General features: G+C 33.5%; 1 long non-coding RNA gene across 12 annotated transcripts in view; it reads right to left on the bottom strand.

Annotated features, from left to right (window-relative positions):
* Nucleotides 1-26,955, bottom strand: part of LOC144307445 (uncharacterized) — a 478,537-nt gene that overhangs the window by 23,480 nt on the left and 428,102 nt on the right. For 8 of the 12 annotated variants that reach the window (XR_013374329.1, XR_013374317.1, XR_013374321.1 and 5 more), the window contains one exon: nucleotides 18,325-19,208. This is a non-coding gene — a long non-coding RNA (uncharacterized LOC144307445). Of the gene's footprint in view, nucleotides 1-1,409; nucleotides 1,499-18,324; nucleotides 19,209-26,955 lie in introns of those variants that run through there. The other 4 variants (XR_013374318.1, XR_013374325.1, XR_013374319.1 and 1 more) reach the window with 2 other exon arrangements.

Below are 26,955 nucleotides of genomic sequence, written 5' to 3'. Positions count from 1 at the left end.
CATTATGTGCAGTATTGGTGAGAAAATAACTCTGACTTATGGGGTCAACTTTTCTTTTCTTCAGGATTCCTAATACAGGTGAGTTGCATTGACTTTTGCTTGCTTGGCCAAGATGACTCTCTCTCTGGGGACTTTATAGCTTGTGCTAATAGCACAAGGACATTAAGGAGAAATGTAGGTCATTAATTGCAGTAGAAGTGAAGTGACCAGAGTGTAACATCACCAACTGGCCTGTTCTATTTCCTGTTCCTTACACATGAGAAGCTTCCTGCCTAACTCCAAACCGAAAGTCCAAAAACATCATCTAGCTTAGTTCCTTGCATGTATATAATGTAGTTTTTCAGAGGAAATAACTATTGAATTTAACCAAGAAACATAACTGATCCAGAATGTAGTTTTGTTCAATACACTTTAATACCATAAATTTCCTATTTTTCTTAACTATGAAGTAAATTTGAAATTATGTATCACATCTTGATAAGACAGATCTAAAATTTTGTGAATTTTAGAGATATAATTTTTGAATATATGATTAGGAGAAGATCTAACATGAATATAACTTAACGGGAATGATTCTATGAAGAGACAATGGCTGAAAATGATATAAAATAGAATAAATTTGAAAAGCTCAAATACATGAAACATTTTTTAAATGGCTAGGTATTATAATTGTAAGTTAAAATAAAGAAAAATATGCTTGCAATGGGATAATAACAACAGGAAAATAAGTGCAAAAGTTCAGATAAATATATTAAATATTTAAGAAAATAACCTCAGCTTAATAAAGAACTTTCATCACCTCTCTTCATTTTACTTATAATTTTTGCTTTCTGACCTTAACAGAACTATATATAAATTTATATAAAATTAATTATTTAAATCAAGGTTTAATTTTTTTTTACAATAAACGGGATTATTTGCAATACGTTTGTATTTATCCATATTCATGTTATATTTTTTTAAATCCTAAATTTGCAAAGTTTATTTTTTTATAACAATGAAGTTATTCATGATTGTTTTCCTATTTCATTGTACAGAGAAAATACTTAAAAATGCCCTGTTAATGGTTAAAAACTTAAATACTTTTAAAAACATTATGGGTGTGCCTAGGTGGCTCAGGCAGTTAAATGTCTGCCTTCAGCTCAAGTCATGATCTCGGGGTCCTTGGATCCAGCCCTGCCTGAACTCCTTATTCAGCGAAGAGTCTGCTTCTCCCTCTCCCTCTGCTCCTCCCCCAACTCATGCTTGCTCATTCTCTCTCAAATAAATAAATAAAATTCAAAAAACAAGCATTATGGACTAATTTTTGCTATTAACATTTTTTAATTTGCTTAAACCTCATATAATTACGACATATGTTGTTCTATGCTATTACTCTAAACAATAGAATAATAAAAAATATTAATTACCTGGGAACATAACTATGTCCAGTCATTTCTTAGAATTGATTATGTCAAATGCAAAGAATGTAGAGTGAGTTCATTTTTCAGCAGCTCTTCTGGTATCAGGGAGAAATTTATTAAGAAACAAGCTGTTAGTAGAATAATTTGTGAATCATTGTCATCTCATATCACTCTCTATGATTAGTTAATGCTACAAAAAATGTGCATATGCTTCAACTTATCATTTAACTTTTAAAGTAATTATTTAGCTCTAAATGTAAAATGTTTTAAATATCACAACCTTTGTCTTGCTTGAAAAATTAATACAAAAACTTGAATTCCCCATGCAGTGGAAAATGTGTATTGCAAATTGGATTGAGCTGGAGAACAGTGTTCAAACTGTTCCATTATATCAAAGTTGGCTTACTCAGCAGTGAACTTCTCCCACAAAAATCGATTGTATGATGGAAGCTGGTTATGAATTAGAAAAAAGAAAAACAAGTGTTCCTTCATACCAATCCTAATATACTAATAGTTCATTTTAAAAACATTTCTAGGAGGTTTGAAGGATTGCAGTGTTGTAAATATACATAAGACCTTGGAATTTCTGTCTTTAAAATGCTGGATTCTGAGCACTCCACACACACACACACACACACACACACACACACACAACACAAAATGTTCCCGTTGTTCACTATGCCAAATAAAGCAAAAGTAAGTAATTCATTTTCCAATTGAAATAACTCTCTTTAAGGAATTAAGTTTATCAAACCCTGTGTATATTAGTGGTAAAAAAACATATTTTTTTTCAACCTATGCTCTATGCTCCTCAATATACAGGCATCATTTAGACTTCTATGGATTTAGGTACATTTGAAAGTCTTATGATTGTGGATAATGCATAATTAACATTTTCCAAATATAATCACTTATAAGAATCCCTTATGTATTTTGGATATAGGTTCTTATCAGATATGCAGTTTGTAAATATTTTCTCCCATTCTGTAAGTTGCATTTTCACTGTACTGATGTTTTTCTTTGCTGTATATCGTTTTTCAGCTTTTTAGCCTGTCTACTTTTGCTTCTGTTGCCTGTACTTTTGTATTCTAACCAAAAGCTTTCCCTCCATTTCCTTCTAGGAATTTAACAGTTTCAGGTCTCACGCTTACATCTTTAATAAATTTGGAATTGATTTTTGTGCATAAGAAAATGATGTAAGCCAAACATCAAATTTTATTCTGTTAAGTGTGAATACAATTTTCCCAACACCATGTATTGAAGAGAGTATGCTTTCTCCATTGTGTATTCTTATGCCCCTGTCAAAAATTAGGACATTGTAGGTGTATGGGTTTATTTCTAGGCTGTCTATTCTGTACCACTGATCTCTCTGTCTATTTTTATGCCAACATTACGTTGTTTTGTTTTGATTGCTATAGTTTTGTAATATAGTTTGTAATAAGAAAACAATAGCTATGGCTTTGTTCTATTTGTTCAAGACTGCTTTAGTTATTCAGGAGTTTTTGTTATTTCATACAAATTTAGTATTATTTTTTCTATTTTTGTGAAAAATGCCTTTGGAATTTGGTAGAGATTGCATTGAATATGTAGATCATTTTGGGTAATTTAAGTATTTCTTCACCACATACCATATATAAAAATTAGTATGGAATTTATTATATGAGTAAGTTTAAAACTAAACTATATGGGCACCACGGCAATTCAGTCTGTTGAGTGTCTGACTCTTGGTGTGGGCTCAGGTCACGATCTCAGGATCATGAGATTGAGCCCTACCTTCTCTCTTTCTTTCTCCCTCTGCCCTCCCCCCTAAAATAAGTACATCTTTAAAAACTAAGACTAAAACTATAAAGCTGTGAGAAGAACACTCTCAGGGTAGATGAAGATTTTATATGAGACACAAAAAGTAATAATCATAAAGAAATAAAACTTTGGCCATCATTTAAAAAAGAAACACCTGCTCTGTAAAAGAAAAAAACAGGGGTGTGTGGTTGGCTCAGTCAGTAAAGCCTGTAACTCTTCATCTTGGGGTTGTGAGGTTGAGCTCCATATGGGGTATGGTGATTATTTTAAAAAATAAAATCCCCCCCCCCAAAAAAGAAAAAAGAAACTAGGAAAAATATTACATACATGTTATATAATATGCATTATAAGGCATATCAAGTTTTATTGCACTTGGCCTTATTGCACTTTGCAGATGTAATTTTTACAAATTGTGGGTTTGTGGCAGCCCTGTATTAAATCTTATCAGTGCCATTTTCCCAAAAGCATTTGTTCACTTCATGTCTCTGTGTCACATTTTGTTAATTCCCTTAATATTTCAAATATTACTATTATATTTGTTATGGTGACATGTGATTAGTGATCTTTGATGTCACTATTGCAATAGTTTTGGGGAACACACTGAACCATGCTCATATAAGGCAGAAAAATTAATCAGTAAAGGCTAAGCGTGTTCTCACTGTTCCACAGACTAGCCATTTCCTTTCTCTTCCTGTCTCCTCAAGCCTCCCTATTCTCTAAGACACAGTGCTGAAATTAGTCCAGTTAATTACCCTACAATGGCATCTAAGTGTTCAAATGAAATGGAGAATCACATGTCTTTCACTTTAAATCAATAGGCCAAAACGAGAAATGATTAAGCTTGATGAGGAAGGCATGTCAAAAGTCAAGAAATGCTGAAAGCTAGGCCTCTTGCACCAGTTAGCCAAATGGTGAATGCAAAAGAAATTTCCCAAAGAAAATTAAACGTGCTACTCCAACAAATGAACAAATGATAAGAAATAGCCTTATTGCTGATCGGAAAAAGTTCTAGTGGTCTGCATAGAAGATTAAGCCAGCCACAATATTCCCTTAAACTAAATCCTAATTCAAAGCAAAGCCCTAACTAACTCTCTTCGATTCTATTAAGATGATAAGAAGTAAGGAAGCTGCAGAAAAAAAAAAAGGTTTGAAGCTAACAGAGGTTGGTTCATGAGGTTTGAGGAAATAAGCCATCTTCATCACACAAAAGTACAAGGTGAAGCAGCAAGTACTGATTTAGAGGCTGCGGTGAGTGATCCAGAAGAATTAGTTAAGATAATTAATGAAGATATCTATACTAAACAACAGATTTCCAATGTAGGTGAACAGCCTTATATTGGAGAAGGATGTCGTCCGGGGCCTACATAGCTAGAGAGAGGTCAATGCCTGGCTTCAAATTTTTTTTTTTTTTTTTCCTGGCTTCAAAATTTTAAAGGACCAGCTGGCTTTCTTGGTAGGGGCTAATGCAGCTGGTGACTTTAAATTGAAGCCAATACTTATTTAACATTCCCAAAATCCTAGGATCCTTAAGAATTGTGTTAAATCTACTCAGCCTGTGCCCTATGAATGGAACCACCAAGCCTGGATGACAGCATATCTATTTACAGCATGGTTTACTATTTTAAGCCCACTGTTGTGATCTACTAGTGAGAAAGGAGATTTGTTTAATCTGACTGCTCATTGACAAGGTACCCGGCCACCCAAGAGCTCTGATGGAGATGTACAATGAGATTAATATAATTTTCATGCCATTAACACAATGCCTATTCTGCAGCCCATAGATCAGGAGTCATTTTGACTTTCAAGTCTTCTTATTTAAGAAATACATTTTGTAAGGATTTAGCTGGCACAGATAGTGGTGTCCCTGATGGATCCGGACAAGGTAAATCGAAAACCTTCTGGAAAGGATTCTCCCTTCTAGATGCTATTTAGAACATTTGTGATTCATGGAAAGAAATCAAAAGATCAACAACAGCAGGAATTTGAAAGAAGTTGATTCCAACCCTTATGGATAACTTTGAGGGGTCAAGACTTCAGGAGGAAGTACCTTCAGATGTTGTAGAAATAACAAGGGAGCTATAATTAGAATTGGAGAGAATTAAAATCTGATCATTTTAGCTGGGGCAGCATTTTTGCTGAGGGAATTTTTCCCACTTCTGCATGACCTTGACTTGATGTGTATTTGTAGGATATGGTTAAACTGGAAAGCGAAAGATTTCATATTAATAAAAATCACACATGAGAGTGAAGCCAGCGGGTCAGCCTGTATTGAGAAGAAGCTACATGAGAATTTAAAGGACATGTGATTTATGATGCTTGAAGGGATTTAACTATGTTAAACTTTACTTCAACATACATATAGGAAGCTACAGGAAGAAAACAAAAGCAGAAGTAATGCACTTTTATTTTTAAAAGCAGGGAGAGATTGATGTCTTATTTTTTGTTTTTATTGAAAAATAGATACAAAGGGGCATATTTGGAATGTTCATTATACAAAATTTTTAATACCAAATTGTATTAATTAATTTCTATTTTAGTTACAATTATTTTACATGTTGTCTCTGTTTTTATGTATGTGGTTTTATAATGTATTAACTTATTTTGTTTCCCTTCATAAGATTGTCTCTAAGTCGTCAGTTTATTAGAAACAAAACAAAACAACAACAAAACAAGTAAAATAAAATAAGAAAAACAGAAACATTTGAAGAACAATTTGTCTTCTTTTGCTTAGCATAGATTTTGAATGCCTCTGTTTTCCTGTCTTATTTTTTGTTCCTAATTGCAACTGTGAGACTCATAACCAACTTCTTATTGAATAAAGAATGTAGTTAAGAACTTTTTCTAGTGTTTCTTCTAGCTTCCTGCCGAGATTATTCTCTAAATAGTGATAAAACATATGTGACCAAGGCCATTGAGTTCTGTAGGGTTTCCATCACTTTAGGAAAGATGGAAATTGTACAAATTTTGTCTTATCATTACTCAAGCAATGGATTTCTTCTAAATATCTGATTCTCTGAATCAACCACTTACATAGTACTGTTTACATAAAAAAGACCTACTTTAATTGTGTTCACTAATTTGCTTTAGAAAGTTAACCCTAGTAAACAAATAATGTTTCCACTTCTTAGTAGTTGTGGAAATAGTTTATGAATATAGCAATCTGTATGTTTTGCTTGTAATATTGTTGTAATTTACAAATATTAATGGAAGCAAATGAGTTTCAATAATTTTCACCTCATATGCATGCAGTTTTGTTCTAAAAATATAGAAAAAGTTGAAACTTTGACAAATGAATTACTAAAAAGAACAACTCTTAGAAAATAGTCATCTTTGATATAATTACAGATTGGATTATAATAATTATTGTGGATTTATCAAAAAGATTCTGTTTATTTATTTGACAGAGACAAGCAGACTTTCCACTGAGCAGGGAACCCAATGTGGGGCTCAATTCCAGGATCCTGAGATTATGACCTGAGCCAAGTCAGACACTTAACCAGATGAACCACTCAGATGCCCCTGTAGACACTTTTATTAAGCCATATTTTTCCTTAGTGAAAAATATCAATTGCACCATATTTCAATAATACTTTGAATGATTTTTCCGGATTAAACTTGAAATTCAACCAATATTGTTTTCAAATTGCATTTAAGAAAATCTACTTATTTATGTATCTTTTTTTCCTAAGACTGTATTTATTTGAGAGAGAAAGAGGGGACGTGTGCACATACTTATATGGGGGGGGGGGAGTGAGAGAATCTCAAGCAGACTCCCTGCTGAGCGTGGAGCACAAAATTGGGCTTCTTCCCACAGCTCTGAGATCATGACTGAGCTGAAAACAAGAGTTACAATTAACTGACTAAGCCACCCAGAGACCCCTATGTATTTTTTCATTGGCATCTGATAAGTATAACTATGAATTTGTGCCCCCAAATTTATTTTAAAAATCCCACAGAATTCCTTAAGTTTTTAATACTAAGAATGGAACTTTTTCATTTTTAATGACTGCCATTTTATTATCAATATATCTATTTTTTAAAATTTATCTAAAGAAAGCAATTAGATTTTCACCCATGTAGTCATGGCTTAATACTGAACAATTTAATTAAGGGAAGCTCTATTAAGATCATTGTTCTTTCTCTGTGTAGCACTCTAACTTCTATTAATTTGCTGCAAATTCAGCCACATCACCCTTCCAAATTCTGATCCCCCTTCCATTTGCTCATTGAAAAAGATATGTTCTGCCTGAGTTTCTTATCTCTGCACAGTAATGAGCAAATTGTCACTGTAGGATTAGTCTTGTTCTTTCCATATTTTTTTCAGGTATCATGGTTTTGTGCTATTATCCACTTCCAGAAATAGTTGTATGATATATTTAACCCAGCTTTCTCATCACTTATTTCAGGAAAGAAGTCCAGAATCATCTTTTTCATAACTCAAAATAGAAGTTTTCAATGGAAATATTTGGAGTGGCGGGGGGGGGGGGGGGCAGAATTTAACTACTAGAAAAAATTCTAGAGGGTGCCTGGATAGCTCAGTTGGTTAAGCATCTGCATTTGGCTCAGGTCATGATCCTGGGGTCGTGGGATTGAGCCCCATATCAGGTTCCCTGCTCAGTGGGGAGCCTGCTTATCTCTTTTCTCCCCACTTGTGCTTTCTCTTGCTATCTCTGTATCTCTCAAGTAAATAAATTCTTAAAATAAAAAAAAGGAAGAAAAAACTCTGGAAAATACATGCAAACTGAGACTACCCCAAAACAAGCAGACCATACATTTTGTTTATGAATAACCTTATATTTAAGTGACATGTCAAAGTCTCCTTATAAGAGAACTACACAATGAAATTTAATTATAATTTCATTTATAAGAATAGGCTTCCTAAAAGATGTAGAAGAAAAATTTTAAAATCTTTCTGAAAAATTCCACGTTTGTCATGTAATCTTTCTAAAAGATCACAGTCATTGTGGCTAACTAAGGTATTATGGCTACTTAAGGATACATAGATATCTAATTTAAGCTAAACCATCCCATGTTGTGTATTATCTCAATGAAAAGCCTAATGTTTTGGTTATAGGATTATGCCTTTTTAATTTTATAATAGGAAGACTGAACAGATTATTCACTTAGGATTTTAACTGATATTTTGTAAATGAATACCATGAAATTTAACCACACACATGGCAAAAAAAAAAAAAAAAAAAGCCAAGCCATATATAAACTCATCTATGAAATAATGGGGAAAGTATTTAAAAGTATTTAAAAATTGTAGAGGACTTGGTAATAAGATGAAAATAAAGCAGGAAAAGCCAAGAGTTCATGATAACATAAAGCATAGATGATAGGGAAAAAAAAGCCAATTTGGCTCCAGAGTTAGCCAGTTAACATTTCAGCTTTACTTCTAGATCAAGCATATTATTTCAATAAACTCATTTTTCTTTGTGGTTACTTAGGGGCATCTCTGCTTTGCATGAAGAATTGTGCCTGCTTTATACAGAAATGTTATTAGCATTGTGATATTCTTTTTCATACTGAAATCATAGGCTGCTAATTATATCTCAAAGAAGTAAACAAATTTATTGCTTGCTAAGCAAAAGAGAAATGCAATTTCAATGTACGATTGAAACTAAATAAGATTACATATAATGATATATCACTGAGAAAAGAATATATTTAGGTACTGAAAGAAGCAAGACTGTTTAGGAACTGGCTGATTCACCACAGAAATAAATTTAATGAAATAAGGCTGTTGCTTGGCTAACATTAAAAAATGAGGGTTGTCACGGATTGGTTTATATTCAGAAGTATGCACTAATCAGTAGTTCTACTGATTAATTATTAAGAGTATAAATCTCCCTCCCTTCCTCTCTCTCTCCTTCTCACCCTTCCTCTCCCCCATCCTTTCTCTCTCTCTCTCTCTCCCCTTCCTCCTCTCTTCTATCTCTCCTTCTCCAACCATCTCTTTGATTACATACCAAATGGTTGAACTTCTGGACAAAGAAGTTGAGCTCTGGACTTAGTATTCTCCTTTATTTTAGAAAATGTTTACCAATTATTCTTGATCCCTTTACCCCACTTTTTATCATTCCTTAGCCAAAGTTTTAGAATAATAATCAAGGATATTCCAGAATTTCATCATTTCATTTGATTCTCATGGAAGAGGTTTAATTTGAAGAGGATTGATTTTTGGTTTCAGTGTTTATCAGATTGATTTCATCAGACTTTTTTTTTAAGATTTTATTTATTTATTCATCACACACACACACACACACAGAGAGAGAGAGAGAGAGAGAGAGAGAGAGACGGAGAGAGGCCGAGACACAGGCAGAGGGAGAGTAGGCTCCATGCAGGGAGCCTGATGTGGGAGTCAATCACAGGACTCCAGGATCACACCCTGGGCTAAAGGCGGTGCTAAACCACTGAGCCACCTGGGCTGCCCAGACTTTATTTTTTTTAATGACGTGTTGCATCATCTTTCAGAAGAGTGGCTTCCCAGAAACATTTCAATCTCTGGGTCATAGTCTTCATAAGACACATAAGACACAAAAATGGATAAATTTCTAGCAGAACTGACAGAAAGGTGGTCTTGAACTATGTCCCAAGATTTCCCTGAGTGACCATAAAAGAAGGTCCCTAAGATCACCTTAGTCTACCTTAAATAACCACGCTTCCTTTTCTTCAGCTTAGATATAGATAGTATTATTTCACTTATGGTATTAATCTAAATTAATTTTTAACAATGGTTCAGATACCCTATGTGGCCAAATTAAATTCTGCTTATATTCTATTATACATAGCTATTTTGTCTAAAGTTTTTAAATTTTTTTTTTTTTAGACTCAAGGACATGAGCTCTTTTTTAAATATTAAGTCAGCTCTAAAGAGGAATCCACTTTTGAAGAGGCCACTGATTAATCATACTCCCATGATTGGCATCATAGTTTTTTGCTTTTAGATTTACCTCCTGGAAGAGTTTAATTTTTTGGAGTCTTCCTAAAATTATATTCCATCCATGAGATAAATAAATCCTTATCAATTAATGCAGACATATTTGACAAAATCAAACATACATTCATGCTAAAAAACTCCCACACATTAAAAATACAATGGAGTTTACTTAACTGATAAAGAACATATATAAAAGAAATCTTAAGCAAACATCATACTTACTAGTGACTAGAAGCTTCCACTCTGATAATAGGAACAAGGTAAAGTTGTGCTTTCTTACCTCTTCTACTCAACATTATAATGGAAATTCTAGCTAGTGCAGTAAGATAAGAAAAGGAAATAAAATAAATATGGATGGAAAGGAAGAAACAAAACTGCTCTTCTCATAATTGTCTATGTAGAAATAAGTAATCTATCCAAATAATCTACCACAAATATTGTACCTTTAAAGTGAGTATAGCAAGTTCCCAATGTAGAACATCAATAAACTAATATCAATTGATCTTGTATAAACTAGCCATAAACAGTTAGAATTTGACATTTTTTAAAAAGCAAAAGCATTTAAGATTGCTCCCAAATAAATACTAAGGCATAAAGGTAAAGAAAAAATATTTCCAGAATCAGGAAGAAGAAAACCACAAAACTGTAGTGAAAAAATAAAAGAAGATCTAAATAAAAAGAGAATTATCCTATGGTCATAATTGGAAGAGCTCAGGAAGCCACACCAAAAATTATAATCAACTGCTTTACAACAAAGGCAACTGTTGTGCCTTTTACACAAAGGAAGTTCAAGTGGAGAAAAACAGTCTTTCAAAAGGCAGCTAGAGCAATTTGATGTCCATATGCAAAACAAAACAAAAAGAAAAACAAAAGGTGCACTTAGACGTGAACATTATACCTTGACAAAAAGTAACTCAAAATGGATCAATGACCTAAACATAAACACAAAACTATAAACCTTCCAGAAGAAAGGTTTAGGAGAAAAATCTATATGACCTTAGGTTGAACATGAGTTTTAGCTTCAATAACAAAAACACTGTCCCTGAGAGAAACACTGCTAAGTTGAACTTTATTAAAGTAAAAAACTTAGGCTTTATGAAAGACACTGTTAAAACAATGAACACAGGTCACAAACTATGAGAAAATATTTGGAAAACACTAATCTGATAAAGGAGTTGTATCCCAAAATGCAATGAACAATAAGAAATCAAACATCCCAAATTTAAAAAAAAATAAAATGGGTACAAGATATCACCAGACACCTTACCAGGAAGGTATACAAAGAGCAAATAAACATGAGAAAAGATACACTGGGGGCAGCCCCGGTGGCTCAGCCGTTTAGTTCCGCCTTCAGCCCGGGACCTGATCCTGGGGACCATGGATGGAGTCCCATGTCAGGCTCCTCACATGGAGCCTCCTTCTCCCTCTGCCTATGTCTCTGCCTCTCTCTCTCTCTCTCTCTCTCTCATTAATAAATGGATAAAATCTTAAAAAAAAGATACACTGAATATCATTTACATTAGAGAAATGCCAATTAAGACAGTGATGAGGTACAATTACACGCCTATTAAATGGCTAAAATGTAAACATATGAAAAAATTAATGACTTACAAATATATGGAGGAATAAAATTTTTATTAATTGCCATTGGGAATTCATGTTGTTCAGCCACTTCCAAGGTTAGCAATCTTTTATAAAACTGAACATAGTGTTGACATATGATCCAGGTATCAAACTGTATTTACTCTATTGACTTCGAAAATTTATGTCCACACAAAAACCTGCATGAAAATGTTTATAGCAGCATTATTCATAATTGCTCCAAATTGAACCAACCAAGATGTTCTTCAATAGGTGAATGGAGGGGCTCCTGAATGGTGATAAGCATCTTTTTTCAGCTCAGGTCATGATCCCAAGGTCCTGGGATTAAGCATCGTGTTGGGCTCCCTTCTCAACAGGGAGTCTGCTTCTCCCTCTTCCTCTGCTCCCTGCTCTCTCTCTTGCTCTTTCTATCTCAAATAAATAAATAAATCTTTTTTTTTTAAAGTAGGTGAATGGGTAAAAATGACTATACTACATCCATAAAGTGGAATATGATTCAACAAGAAAATGAGTTATCAAGCCATAAAAATACATAAATCAATCTTAAATGTATACTGCTGATTGAAAGAAGGCATCTAAAAAGACCAAACATTCCATTTTTATGCCATTATTGAAAAGGCAAAAAAAAAAAAAAAAAAGGCAGAACTTGAGATGTCTAACAAATCAGAAGTGGGACAGAGGTAAGGGTGGAGGATGGTTGAACAGATGAAGCACAAGGCATTTATCAGGGTGGTGAATCTCTTCTCTATGATATTATAATGATGGACCTATGACATTCATTTATCAAAACCTATAGAACTTTACAGCACAAAGAGTGAGCTTCACTGTAGGCAAATTTTGAAAAATCATTTAAGAGTTCATGGAGTCTCAGGATAGAATGCAGACTATAACAAAAGACTAACTTATCCCGATGTTTGAAAATTCTTAATGAACAGGGTGAGGGAAAATTTGGTAACCTAAGTAACTTTGGAAATAAGAGAAATCTATAAGACTAAAGGGAAAATCTTTACATAAGTACTTTACTCTCTTTGATAAAGTTGTATCCTACAGGGGTATGGATTATAAATTCTGACATAGTTTTTTTTTTTGCATACTGAAATTGAATAACTAAGTAAATGGATGGCAGGTGCTGGGAACCAATATTCTTACTGTTAGAGTGGGTCATTACAAATTAGCAAGGAGGAAATACCAGAATGATTTAAATGAAACTTAATTAGATTTGAAGCATCAGTATGGACATAGTATTTATCTTACTGTGGATACAGATATGGAGAAGTATTTATAGATATGTGCATGTATAAGGATTAGTTTACAAATACATAACCCCTTATTTACTCTGTTATCTGAGAGATTCTAGAAGCACTGACATTCAAGCAAACACACTGAACACCAAGATATTGCTCTCTTACACCATTTACCAATAAAAGGAACCAAGTCTCCTCAGAGAGAAAGCTGAATCTAGGACTGAAGCATAAAATACACAAGATTAGCTTGAAGCAACGTGTATGTTAAAAAATAATTAAGTAATAACAATAGCAACAATAACAAAAATCTTGCAACTGTGGGGGTATGTCAAAAGTAAATAGAATGAAACTGAAAGAAGACCAATATCCAAAACTGGAATTATTTGACAAAAAAAAATAATAAAGTGGTATCAGTTCATAATCCAGTTTTAAAATTACCATGCATAGGTCCACACTGATAAACATTTATAAAAATTAGATAAATAAATGACAGAGAACAAACAACTAAATCTCACATCCAATAGAATTCCTAATAATTTATGTAGATACTCTGCCCTCAAGGACATGGGTCATAATTCCCCACCCTGGAAGCGTAGGTTGCACGAAGTCATTTCCTACCAAAGTTTATGGTATAGGTAGGGGAGAAAATAATACATTGAAACTGGAAAAAGTTGACAAACATTACCCTAGCCAAGTGTTCAGCCAAGTGTCCAAGAGGATCAACAGTGACCTATCAGGTTAATAATATCTACCTTTGATGGGATATGATGAGAATAACACTTTTTCTCTGGGATCTTACTCCCCTCAAATACATAACCTCATCTAATAATGTAAAAGCATTATACTAACCCCAATTAAGAAACATTCTACAAACACCTGACCATTACAATGCAAAACTGTCCAGGTTGTCAAAAAGAAAATAAATAAAAAGGAAAGTCTAAGAAACTGTCACAGTCAAGAGGAGCCTAAGGAGACATGACAATTTAATGTAATGTGGTATCCTAATGGGATCTTGAAAGGAGAAAAAAAAAGGTACATTAAAAAGAATGGGAAATTTTTAGTAGTAGTAACGTAACAAGCAAAATGATAGTTATGACAAATATATAAATACAAAAAATAAAGTTATGAATATATAATCTTTTCAATAAATCAGTAAAGGTAAAAATATAATCAAAATTATATATAGCAAAAGTTTTAAAGAAAGAATGTAATAATCACTGTTTCCAAGTATCCAGAAAAAAAATCTTTTTTTCATGCATTTAAGTGAGAGTTATCTACTTTATTAAGCTATTTGCTTTTCCATGGTTGTTGGATCAGCAGTCAACTTCAATGTGATAGTTGCTTCTCGAGGTTTCCTAACTAAGATATTTAATGGTTGTATCTTACTAATTCTTGTCATTTTAAGATGGCTGATGTCATTTCAGTTATTAAGTCTGCATCCAAAGATAAATGTTGTTTAACTGTTAATTAGGAGAGCCCCATGAGATATTTTGCATTGAAAATCAAGAGCAATCTATCTCTGGTCAAGTATACATCACAGTCATGCAGGGGATGATTAGACAGTTGGGAGAGTAAAGGTAGCCTGTACCATTAATGAATATAGGAATGATAGGAATGATCATACTTCTTACATTTTTCACAACATATAGATAGATTGAAATGTAAAAGATTGGAGTAAGTTATAAATACAGATACTTCTAGTGCATGAGCCTATTTGCGATGGGTTCTATCTCTATGACTTTATTAAAGGTAATCATGTAAGGCCATGACAGCTAAGGAAATTACTTTAAAACATGAATTTCAAAGTTGTTTGATAATTTAACTAATTTATGTTTTACATCATTTGTTCTTCATGTGTTTTTCTTTTTTCATTTGCTCTTTCTTCTTTTCCATATTATTGGGCATAATCAGTACAATCAGTTTCCTGAATAAAGGGCAATGCCTTTGAGTCATCTACATCTAACTGTCCTAGTAAAATGTATTTCTTCATTACTGAGGAAGTAAATCAGAATGGTCCAGGCATTTTTGTGGTTTTCTCAAGATACTGTGAGTGTCATGGCTTTTGTTAAGTAGTCAATTCTTTAGACTTACACAGGAACTCAGTATATATTCAGTGATGCATTTTCATAACCTGTAATGGGAGATAGTAATATCAAATTCATTTAGAGATGCTCAAATCTTCCCTAGGATCTGATTACTGTTCAGGTGCCACTTTTCCACCTTTTCCAGCAACATTTGGTTATAAGTGAGTTATGAATTGTTACTGCAAAAATCCATCAGTGTTCAACTCTATTTTAAAAAATGTTGTCTAATGGAGTACTTTAGCAAGTGCCCACTTAAGGTTATCTGATTCCAATGCACAGTTACCTAGCTTTCTCAGATTATTTCCTCTTGGATCTGACAACCTTGATTTTTCCAAGATATTTTTTCAGACTCAGAGATTATGCACCTAACGTGAAACCTATAAAGGTCTTCATGGATTTGGCTTTGCAAAAAACCTTAGGTAGATCAATTTATTTAGCCTAATGATTTGCTAAAGCTTTTTCTCCTACTCCTATATTACCTCTTTCATACAGAGCCAGTGCTATTATTCTGAAGTGGACAATATTTTTCTGACTAATGAAAGACAATAAGCATTTCATATATTTATTGTCCATTTTTATAGCATAGTACCTGAAGAGGTTAATTAAAAAATTTTGTTTCTAAAGCACTCTATGAACTGTATCAAAAGCATAATGAATATGAGGATATATTTTTAGCCTCGCACTTTTAACAATTTGTAGAGTCCCAGGGAAGACCACAAGTTTGAATACCTGGAATTTGTACTAACCTAGATTTAAAGAAGTCTGAATTAGTTATTACAAAACCAGACTAAAACTGTCCATTATTTTTAAGATAAGACCCATCAAGAAATGAAACTAACGCAGGATTTACTTAACTATAATAGTATCCAAAAGATCTATTCTCAATAATATGTTTTATCATGAGTTTCTTCCTCCTTGTGTATTCATAAAAGTATTTTTGGAATCAGAGTCAGTGGATAGAAAAATGAGAAAAATATGTAACAGTGATGAGTTAATTATCTTTCAGAGAGATAGATATTAGGTACTTTGAAGCATCAGTAGGAAATATACCACATTTAGTAATTCTAGTTTGAGACCTGAGGATGCATGTGAATTGAGGGGAGAACAGAAGGAGGGAAACTTTAAGCAGACTCCCTGTTGAGCATAGATCCCAATGCAGAGCTCAATCTCACAATCCATGAGATCATAATCTGAGCCAAAAACAAGAGTCGGACATTTAACCAACTGAGCCACCTAGGTACCCCAATCCTTAGATAATACTCATCTTTCACTTAACAAATCATGGGCAAGATAATATAATTATTGCTTTACATAGAAGCTTTGTGTCACTTTTCAGACTGATCAGAAAATAAATGTATAGAATTGTGGTAGATAGAATGATGTTATCCAAAGATATCTACATCCTAATCTCCAGAAATAGGTTATTTTACATAGCAAGATGGATTTCACAAATGTGATTAAATTAAGGACCCTGAGATGTGAAGATTCCTGAAGACCATCTAGGTAGTCCTAATAAAATAATAAGAGTTCTTATAAGAGGGTCACAATCCAGAGGAGAGAAGTGGTGCTGGAAGCAGGGAGGAGTAATATACTTTGAGGATGGAAGAGGTAATTATGAGACAAGGAATCCAAGTGGTAGATGCTGGAAAAGGCAGAAAATGAATTCTCCTGGAGTCTCTGAAAGTAACAAGCCCTTGAGGACACTTCAAATGCAGCCCAGTGAGACTGATTTTGGACTCTCTAACCTCCCAAACTGTGAGAATAAACGTGTACCTTTATAAACCAAATTTGTGGCCATTGTTATAACAACAATAGGAAATGAATACCAGAACCGATTTTAGATTTATCCATATTAATACAACATTAAGAGAGGATTTCTATGTATTTTAACAGAGTACCCCCACAAGGATACTGCAAGTCTATAAAATTCTAGTTTTAGGTTTATGAAACGTATCCCTGAATTTCAGTAAATCTTTGGAGTATACTTGCAATATTTACATAGTCTATGATTCATTTGTTCTTTTCCAATGCTTAGAGAAAAGAGAACCTTTAGATATTTTGGATGGAGAAGTAGGTGTTTTATGTAAAGATGATTAGTTGATTTTAAACAATAACATTTACTGTTTAGTGCTATTTGAAAGTGTTTAGCACATAGAGGAGACCTTCTAATTGTGTGATTTCCTTTTCCAATATATTTATTACTTTTCCTGACTAAATCCCTTATTTCAAGCCTGAAGGTATTTCCAAAAAAAAAAAAAAAAAAAGACCAGAAATTCCTCTTTTATCTTATCAGTATTTTATGCAGCAAAATATTGTACTATAGTTTCTCAGAGTCTAATATTGAAGACTCTTACTGATTTATCTGTTTTATTGTAATTTTGAAACTTAACCAGTTTACCCTTAGATAAAAGCTTCTGAAATGTCTTTATGCTGTGTATTTATTATTTTTTCTCGTGCTATGAAGATTTTTTAAATTAGGCATGGCTGGGGTATAATTGTATATCCTAACTTGTTTTATTTAAACATTTTTTTCCTATCTGAGTTAATAAATAATGAAGTCAACTATCTTTTATAAATCTTATGGTCTAAGACCAAAAGCCGCTAGCTGAATCCTGAATTCTGAAGCAAGATTTTACACTATTTTTTTTTTTTTTTTGGCTTTAGGAAATTCTTTAAATATAAGATTGAACATCATTTCAGATTAGGGTTTCAATTCCTATAGATCTTCCTTCTAGACTCATAATTTTAAGAAGTTATTGCTGCCATGATATGATTTTCTTTTTCTTAAGAAAAACCCTCAAGATATTCTTAACTCATCTGGCTCATTTTGTTTAGGGAAAATATCCAAAGAAATAGAATCTTCACAAGTAGATGAGTGAAGCTTACAGCTGCAGAAAGATACATAAAGCTGGTGAAATTATATATACTATATATAATAGTTATATACACACATATATATAAAGAGAGCAAGAAGAGGGTTGGTTACAGAATATATCAGGTAGAATTAAATTTCAGGTAGAAGTAAATTTTTTACTTGGTTTTTGCTTAGAAAATTTGTGAGAGGGAAAATAACATGGGATCATTTCATTCTGAAACAGCGTACAAATCAAAGGAATCTGATCAGTGTTTGGTATTTTCTTTGCTCTTATCCTTTTCTAGAATTGTTCTTAACTGTATTTTCTGACAGGTCATAAATTTACCATAAAGATCATTATAATTGTCATTTTTAGCAAACGTTTATTATTTGTAAAAAAAAGTGTAAGATCAAAATTATAGTGGAGCATACATAAGAAGCAAGAAAATGCTAACTAGGATTTATGGTTTTGACAAAGGCAAATCTATGGGAAACATAGCAAGTCAATCAAAACTGTGTACTCATTAATGGTGTCTCATGTTCCCAACCAAACAGGGTATGAAATTACTGCATGATCAATAGCCCAGTAATCAGACCCCAGACTATGATCTAAGCAAAACAACTTTAATGATTTTCATTGCTTTTCTTTTCATTGTGCTTATTATTTTGAGGACAATTTAGTTACATGGTGCTATGTGCTACAAAGGAAATACCCTAAACTTTGAATTCACAATGACCCATGTTTAAATCTCAACTAGGATACCTAAAGCTAGGTTTCTATGTATGTTCCTGATCCCCTGTGGGGAGGATTAGTGAATTAAAACAAGGTTATCCTGTCAGGATGACCACATTTATTCAAGGTAAAGAATGTAAAACACCCATTACTCTACCTGGCAATTAGAAAGGAGTTGTCTCGTTAAATATTAGTGTCTTCGTCATGCAGGTTAAGGCATGTACTAAATATAGAGAAAATTGTCTAATAGGAATATTAACTTTTCTTTCTTACTTCCAGATCTATTATTACTTTGTACACAATACAGGATAATCTCCATACTTTCTTGAAGTGTCTTGGATCCCCAGTTATCAGTTTTGTTTGTAGTGTTTTCTATTTTGGCTTTGTAAGCCACTTGATACTGGTACTTTAAAGGTTTAACTGACAGTCCAAAATCTCTCCTCATCACTTTCTTCTTGAGGATTTAGGTTGTTCTTATGCAAATGAATTTCCACTGGTCCAGTACTCAATTCCTCTTGAACGAGAACATAAATAGAAACAAGAATCTGAAAACATACATAAATAATAAAGAATTGAAATGAACTATAAGAACCTGGAAAATATCATTTCAAGAAATTAATCACAAATCTTTGCTAAGTGTTTTTATTTGGAAGTTTTAATTTAAAGATTAATAATAATGAATTGTAGAACACGAGTGCATCTTACAATAAGTTTAGCATTAGAAATTTATGCAATTGGAAAGGATTTTTTTTTCATCACAGATGGCAATTGAACTCAATTTTATAATCAAAAGATAGTTTTTACATTTTCCTTCTTTGTTTTGCATGACATTTGTCAATAAACTAATAAATTTAGAAAATTATTTGTGATTATGAAATTTAAAGTCATTACAATAATACTAGAAAACTAGTTAATAAGGATAGCAATCCCAGGAGGGGCTATTATTCTTTCCACAATCTGGTGGTTTATGAAAGAAAAAAAAGAGAAAAAAATGTTGCATTTTCACATTGACAAAAATAAACAGTCTTAACAGTAAGCTGAAGATTTCTTCCTCTTTTTTCTATTGTTTTTCCCTTTATTTTTAAACTAATGAGTTTTAGTGCAGTGGTCGCTAATCCATCTGCTATAATATAAGCCTCAAATATTCACGTCAAAATTTAAGACCACAGGCCACTAACATCATTTAACATAAAAGCTTGCCAGCTTTCAAAAAATATTCATGTTGTTTTGTAAATCCAAAACCAAGGTGTGAAGAAAATGTTAAATATATCGTGTTAAAAATTATTTATAAAAATGTAAAGGGAATATTTATGCTCTCATTTATGGTCTCAAAGCTATACATTTAGATTTGCATAAAATGAATAGAATCAAATTCTGCATACTTTAATAATCTACATCTGAAAAGCTCTCATCAGATGGTAATACTGTGCCAAATTATTCATGTATTCTACAGCATAAATTACTCTGTCTTTATATGAGTAAAACGCTTTTTGAAGAAAAGTTTTTCTTTTATTTTTTCTTTTAATTTTGTAAAGATTTATTTATTTTAGAGAGGGGGCAGAGAGTCTGCACACATGAATGGGGGGACGATAGAGAACCTTCAAGCAGACTCCACACTGAGTGTGGAGCTGGACAATCCTGAGATCATGACCTGAACTGAAACTAACAGTCAGTTGCTTAATTGACTGAGCTACCCAGGTGCCCCAAGTTTTTCTACTTTTAAAAGGCAACATTTACAAATAATAAAAATAGCTTAAGAATCCATATGCTGATTTCAGACTACTTAGGTATGTATCTAAGTTGTTTAGAAAAATTGCTTAATCCTTTTAATCCTCATTTTTCCCATCTACAAAATGAGTATTATACTCATTCCCAACCAAACAGGGTATGGTTTCTCTGGGCATTGATTTAGAAATAAAATTTACAGTGAATAGCAAGGTATCTGGTACATGATCATCATTTGGTAAATACAAGGATTTATAATTGCTCTTACTAAAGCTGTTTTAGCAGGTTGCATTTCCCAGGAAGCAGTCTGAGAAGTTCAGCATTGAGCATGATTCCTTAACAATGCTCTTGGATTGGGGCACCTAAATGGCTCAGTCGATTAATCTTCAGCTCTGGATTTCAGCTCAGGTCGTGACCTCAGAGTCCTGGGATGGGGCCCCACATTGGGCTCTGTGCTCTGAGGGGAGTCAGCTTGAGATTCTCTCTCTCCCTCTCCTCTCTGCCCCTTCTCACTCTCTCTCAAATAAATAAATAAATATTTTTAAAAAGAATGCTCTTGGACCTAACCTCTATGGAACTGAGGGTAAGTGGAAAGGAGTGGGTACAGGATGAAGTTGAGCTGTAATATAGGTTTAGTGTCAACCTCTGCAATCTTAGTAGGAGTTCTAGAGCCAAACTGGCCCTTTAGAGTTGTCCCAAGTCAGGCTTTACTCATCCTCAAGTACTTATGAGATGTGGTTTGCCTGGGAAGGGGAATGGTCTTGGCAAGGTAGCTTTGGGCAGCTGAGGCATCTCAGAGAGCGGAAGAATGACTTACAAGAGCCATCTGTGCAAGTGAGATAAGCTCTTTGTTGACAGAATTTGATTGGCATATTATAGTGTCTACCACAGTTATTAGCATTATATCATTATTCAGTGGATTTTCAGTAACATCAATATTATAAATCAAATTAATAGAACTGAGTCTTATATTTCATGTCTCTTAATGTTGATATGAAACATTAAATATAGAATTAATATGCATTAATATATAATATCATATATAATATAATTAATATATAATATAATTAGTATACATATTGAAATGAAAATTGAATATACATTATATAAAATTGAATGTATTTGTTGATTAGATAATATTGATTCCAAAATCAGGTAATCATTAAGCTGCTTCTATAGAAGTTAACATCCATTTATATCACAGAAATTTTCACCCTATTGATTGGTGGTACACTTGAATACCTGACACTCACACTTTTTCACATTACAAAAAATAATTTCTGAGTGATTCATTGGGCTAGTTTTCTCTACCCCTTGGAAAAAAGACAGCATTCTTGATTGTTATGGGCCCAAAGACTTTATTAGAACTTAGTGAATTCCCTGAATCTAGAGGGGAGTGAGGCCTATATGTGGCTTTTGTTTACATGCATGCTAGATCTGTTCTACTCCAGGTTGAGCTAGCATGAGAAATCAGGCTTTAAAAATAAAATAACATTTGTTGAGGGTTAAGTGTGTGCCAGGAAATACTAAAGCACTTTACATGCATGATTATTTTAATCTATAATAATTTATTCCCACTTTGCAGAGGAGGAAGCTAAGCTGTGGTTAAATAACTTTCGAAGATCATGTAAATGGGAAAGGAATTTGAACCTGGGCAGTCTTATTTAAATCACAGGCCCTTTAACAGTGTGTTTTTTTGGCTATTTTACATTCCTGTATTATAAAATCAAGGAAACCCAAGCACCACATTTACAGGTCCCATTCCTGAGTATCAATGCCTTTTCCCCTCTTTTTTGCTGCTAGTGTTTTATTAAAGCATAATTTATACACAGGAAACTTCATGAATCTTAAGTGTATGCTGTGATGGAATTTGACAAATGTATTCAGGGATGTGCTGGTAAACTGGCTCTCTGGAAGAAAAAAAAAAAAACAGCCTGATATATAACATTTAATGATTTTCATGGTTTAAATACTGCCACCATAGCTGATTTCAAGCTAGCGATGGTTTAACGAGCGGCTCATAAAATTATCTTGATTAAATAAGAACTGACTGTTGGAATAATGGGAGCCATGCTCAGCCCACTGCTGACATGTAACCACCTCCAAAATCAAGGTACAAAGTATTTGATCACTCCAAAAGATGCTTTCATGGTCCTTAAATTAATCCACTTAATCATCCTGCCTTAGGCAACCGCAATTCTGAATTTTTTCATTCAAAACCAAATTAATTTTGAACTTCATATAAGTGGAACTACATAGGGCATTCTTTTATTTGAGGCTTCTTTTGCCCAATTTAATATTTTTGAAATATTCATCTATGGAGCTGCAGAAGATACTGTCTTAAAATCATTGTGTATTCCTTTATATTATTATCTGTGTCCTCGTATGGATCTTTGGTCGATTACTGGAATAGAATCTGTACTTTTTTTTTTTTAAGATCTTTTATTTATTTATTTGAGAGAGAGCGTGCACAAGCAGGGAGGAGGGGCAAAGGGAGAGGGAGAAGCAGACCCCTCGCTGAGCAGGGACCCTGATGTGAGATTCAATCCCAGGGTAAGATTATGATCTGAGCTGAAGTCAGATGCTTAACCAAACAGCCACCCAGGCACTTTTAGAATCTTTATTTTAAACCATAGTTTTCCTTCTTTAAAATTCCTTTTTCTTATTTGTTTCTTCTAGCTTCTCAGTATATAATGTTGACTGTACTGCAATAGGATGTAGGAAAAAGCAGGAGAGTCTTTGTTAATATTTCTAAATTTCAAATCTCATATTTTATCAAAATAGCAAGTGAGTGGGGCAAAATCATATAATATCATCAGGAGCTGTTTCCCATTTAATTTGACATTTCATGTTGTATATATGAGGTATGTGTTGTGAATCTCTGAATATGGTTATAGCAAAGCCTAGCCACAAGATAGTATGCATCAGTCAGCCTCAGACCTAAAAACAGCCTGGATTTGGTACACACAGGTCAGATTGTTTTCCACGGCAACACCTCAGATTCATCATAAAGACATCAGAAGCCAAAGGCTAGGGGTGAAGGTCTGTAATGTCCAAGGACCTGAGTGCAGGAGCTCTCCAGGTAAACTGAGGACTTTGATGGCCATAATACTCTTTATGGTCACTTGTAAGTCCTTTTTATAAAACGATTATATGCATGTGTGTGTAGGAAGGGCTTAATTATCTAAGCATGCATTTAAATTTGGAACTCAATATCAACGTTATTAAAATTCTTTTTCACCATCTCGACACAGAGCATTCCTTGAGCCTTTCGTTTCACAGAAGCCTCAGATCTATACCATCTCTTTTCTTGTTTTCCTTTGTCTGCCACAACAGACTTACCTCATTTATTTCATCAGTTCAAATCAAAACAACAGAATACCAAACTCTACAAATTCTTCAAACTCTGTCTTATAGAGCAACTTAACTACTGTATCTATATCTGTAACTATATCTATATCGATATAGAGGTTGTGTGTGTGCCTGGGTGCATGCGTGTGTGTGCATGCGTGCATGTGTGTGTGTGTGTGTGTGTGTGTGTGTGTTCTGATGCTTCATTTCTTACCCAAATACACTCTGGGCTTTCAACTACATCCCTGAGCTACTTAGTAATACATTCTTCACAGTATTGTTCCTTATGAAGAGTGTCTTTATTCCAAATATTAAAAGACATATTTCACCTCTTCCCACACTTACAAAATGTAATGATTTTTAGGGCTTTAATTAAATGAAAAGTTCCTCAACTCAATTTTTCATATAATCAGATAATTAACTAACTGATTTGGCGCAATTTTCTCAAACTTGATGAAATTTCAATAGGCTGGATTTCACCCATAAAAAGAAATGGGTTGAAATTAAGAAAATCTAAGTCCTGCAAACTCTAAAATTACATAATCTTAGAATGAATCTTACCTATTCGGTAGATAAAATTAAAGTTTCCTAATTTATACTAGCCAATACATAATCAGCAAAGTTATCTTATTCTTAGTTTTGCTGTCACTAACTTTTACAATACAGTAAAATAACATTTTGAATGTGAATAAATTTAAATTTAACTTAGAAATTTTGATTACAATAAATAATAAAGCCAAAATGATGAAAATTAACTCAAAAACATTGCAGTCATCAGGATTAATTTTGAAAAATGAGTGTCTTGATAAAACAATAAAGCAACAGATACCAAATATTAACATAGAATTATTACAAAGAATTGTTGAAGTTATTTGAAATCAATAAATTCTTCTTTTTTGGGTTCTTACTCAAATTACCCTGTTTAAAATGTAAATGTTTTGGGATGCCTGGGTGGTTCAGCGTTTGAGCATCTGCCTTTGGCCCAGGGCATCATCCTGGAGTCCCGGGATCGAGTCCCACGTCAGGCTCCCTGCATGGAACCTGCTTCTCCCTCTGCCTGTGTCTCTGCCTCTCTCTCTGTGTGTGTCTCTCATGAATAAATAAATAAATAAATTTTTAAAAAAGTGAATGTTTTAGTGGTTTGATAAATAAAGGGATTAATATTAATCTCATGAATAGTTGTATATAGGTTAACTTGGTGTTATATTTTAAAAATCAGCAAACTTTAACCATCCTTCTATGCCCTCCTTCCTGTTAGTCTTGTCTCTGAAGGTGCAAAGTTCATAATTTCTATATATTAAAGCACATAGTTAGAAGTTTTCATTAGACATATTCTCCAGACTAGTTAAAAATACAAATAGAAATTAAAATAAGAGTTTAAGTTAAAAAGTCTTATAATCTTGTTCAATATGTAAAAGAAATTACAATAACTTTAGTGGATGCATTAGAAAATAAAAGAAGATGCTTTCATTCCTGTACATTTTCCCCTGACTTTAAGAATAGAAATACTAAGTATAAATGAGACAAGATGTGTTTCCCTGGCTTTAATGTCAATTTCACTTTGCTTAATATGTGAGAAAAATTCAGGCTGGAACCTTAGGGGGAAGATGAAGTAGAATTGAGGTGTTCAAAAGCATAAGAAGTGAAGATCAAAAAGTATTTTACTGCAAACTCATATTTAATAAAATGTGAAAGAAAAAAATGCATTAGAAAGGAATTGTAATAAAAGGAAAGATATTCTTGCAAGCTTATCTTCAATGATACCTACTTTTTTTTTATTCAAGTTAATGCAATTCAACCTTCAAAAAAAAAAAAAAAAAAAAAAAACTTTGCCATATCCCAGGTGCCATTTTAAAGAATTACAGGGATAAAAGCTTGATAGACCTTTTCAAAAGGATTTATTTTAAAGACATCTGACCGATTCTACCTCTCAAAGCTTTTCTGTACTACCAGTTGAGTCTTTATTAGACACTCCAGAGTCAGACCATCCCTTAGGCTCTGGAAGACTGCCTTGACTCACGGTTGACTTAAGTCAGAAGAAATTAAGAAGTATTAAGTTACCTCAGGTGAAATAGTCATTCTTGCTGATGTTCAGGAACCATCTGTCTACTCTGATTGTAATAATCGGTCTTAGGCCTTGTTTTGTTATTAGTCCTTTAATGGTATAAGAGAAGACTTCATTTTTTGAAGATTTTATTTATTTATTCATGAGAGACACAGAGACATAGGCAGAGGGAGTAGCAGGGACCTCAGTGTGAGACCTAATCCCCGGACCTGGGATTATGTCCTGAGCGAAAGGCAGATGCTCAGCTGCTGAGCCACCCAGGCATCCCAAGAGAAGACTTCATTTAAATTCTTACTCTTAGGGCAGCCTGGGTGGCTCAGTGGTTTAGCGCTGCCTTCAGCCCAAGGCGTGATCCTGGAGACCCGGGATTGAGTCCCACATGGGCTCCCTGCAGGGACCCTGCTTCTCCCTCTGCCTGTGTCTCTGCTTCTCTCTCTGTCTCTCATGAATAAATAAATAAAATCTTTAAAAAAAATTCTTACTCTTAAAATTTACTGAGGGGGAAAAAAAAATTTACTGAGGGACCAGTTCTACCTAAAGTGTTCCTGACTATCTCTGGAAAACTCAGAACTAATGACATGTGACTTAAGTCCTTCCACTTACTGATAAATGTCTATACTGTTAGGTCTGAATATATTTGTCCAACTGTTCTGGCACTCTCTAGCATGTTATAGCAAATAGTATCCTACCTGTCTCCACTGACAACCATGTATTTAACTCTTCTTGAACCTTCCTGATTCTATCTATATAGAAAAAAAAAAAAAACTTTCTTCTATGACCATGCAATCTTGAAACCACAATTTACCCTCAGGCAAGAGAGTATCTGTGCCTACTTCAATTTTTCTATTTGCCATATCTGGTATGAAATTTTTAATTAGGACTAAGCTCCCAAGGGCGCTTTTTACAGTTACTGACACAAGGGAACTTATTATGTTTCATGAATGTATGTTAAAGAGGTGGAAATATTATGATGGTGACAAGAATGTGAATAATGAAAAATATAAAGTAATATATCAAGTGTTGCAAGAGAAATACAATTTTTATGGCTGTTCAGAGGAAGAAGTCAGATCTAATTAAGGGAAAGCAGAAGTGACAAAAGTTCTGAGACAGAAATTTTATAACCAAGTCATATAAAACTATATGTATTATAG

Source organism: Canis aureus, chromosome 38 (genome assembly GCF_053574225.1).
Source record: "Canis aureus isolate CA01 chromosome 38, VMU_Caureus_v.1.0, whole genome shotgun sequence".
In the NCBI taxonomy this organism is placed as follows: domain Eukaryota; kingdom Metazoa; phylum Chordata; class Mammalia; order Carnivora; family Canidae; genus Canis; species Canis aureus.
Note: the sequence above shows the minus strand (reverse complement) of the source record. Positions and strands in the feature narration are given on the sequence as shown.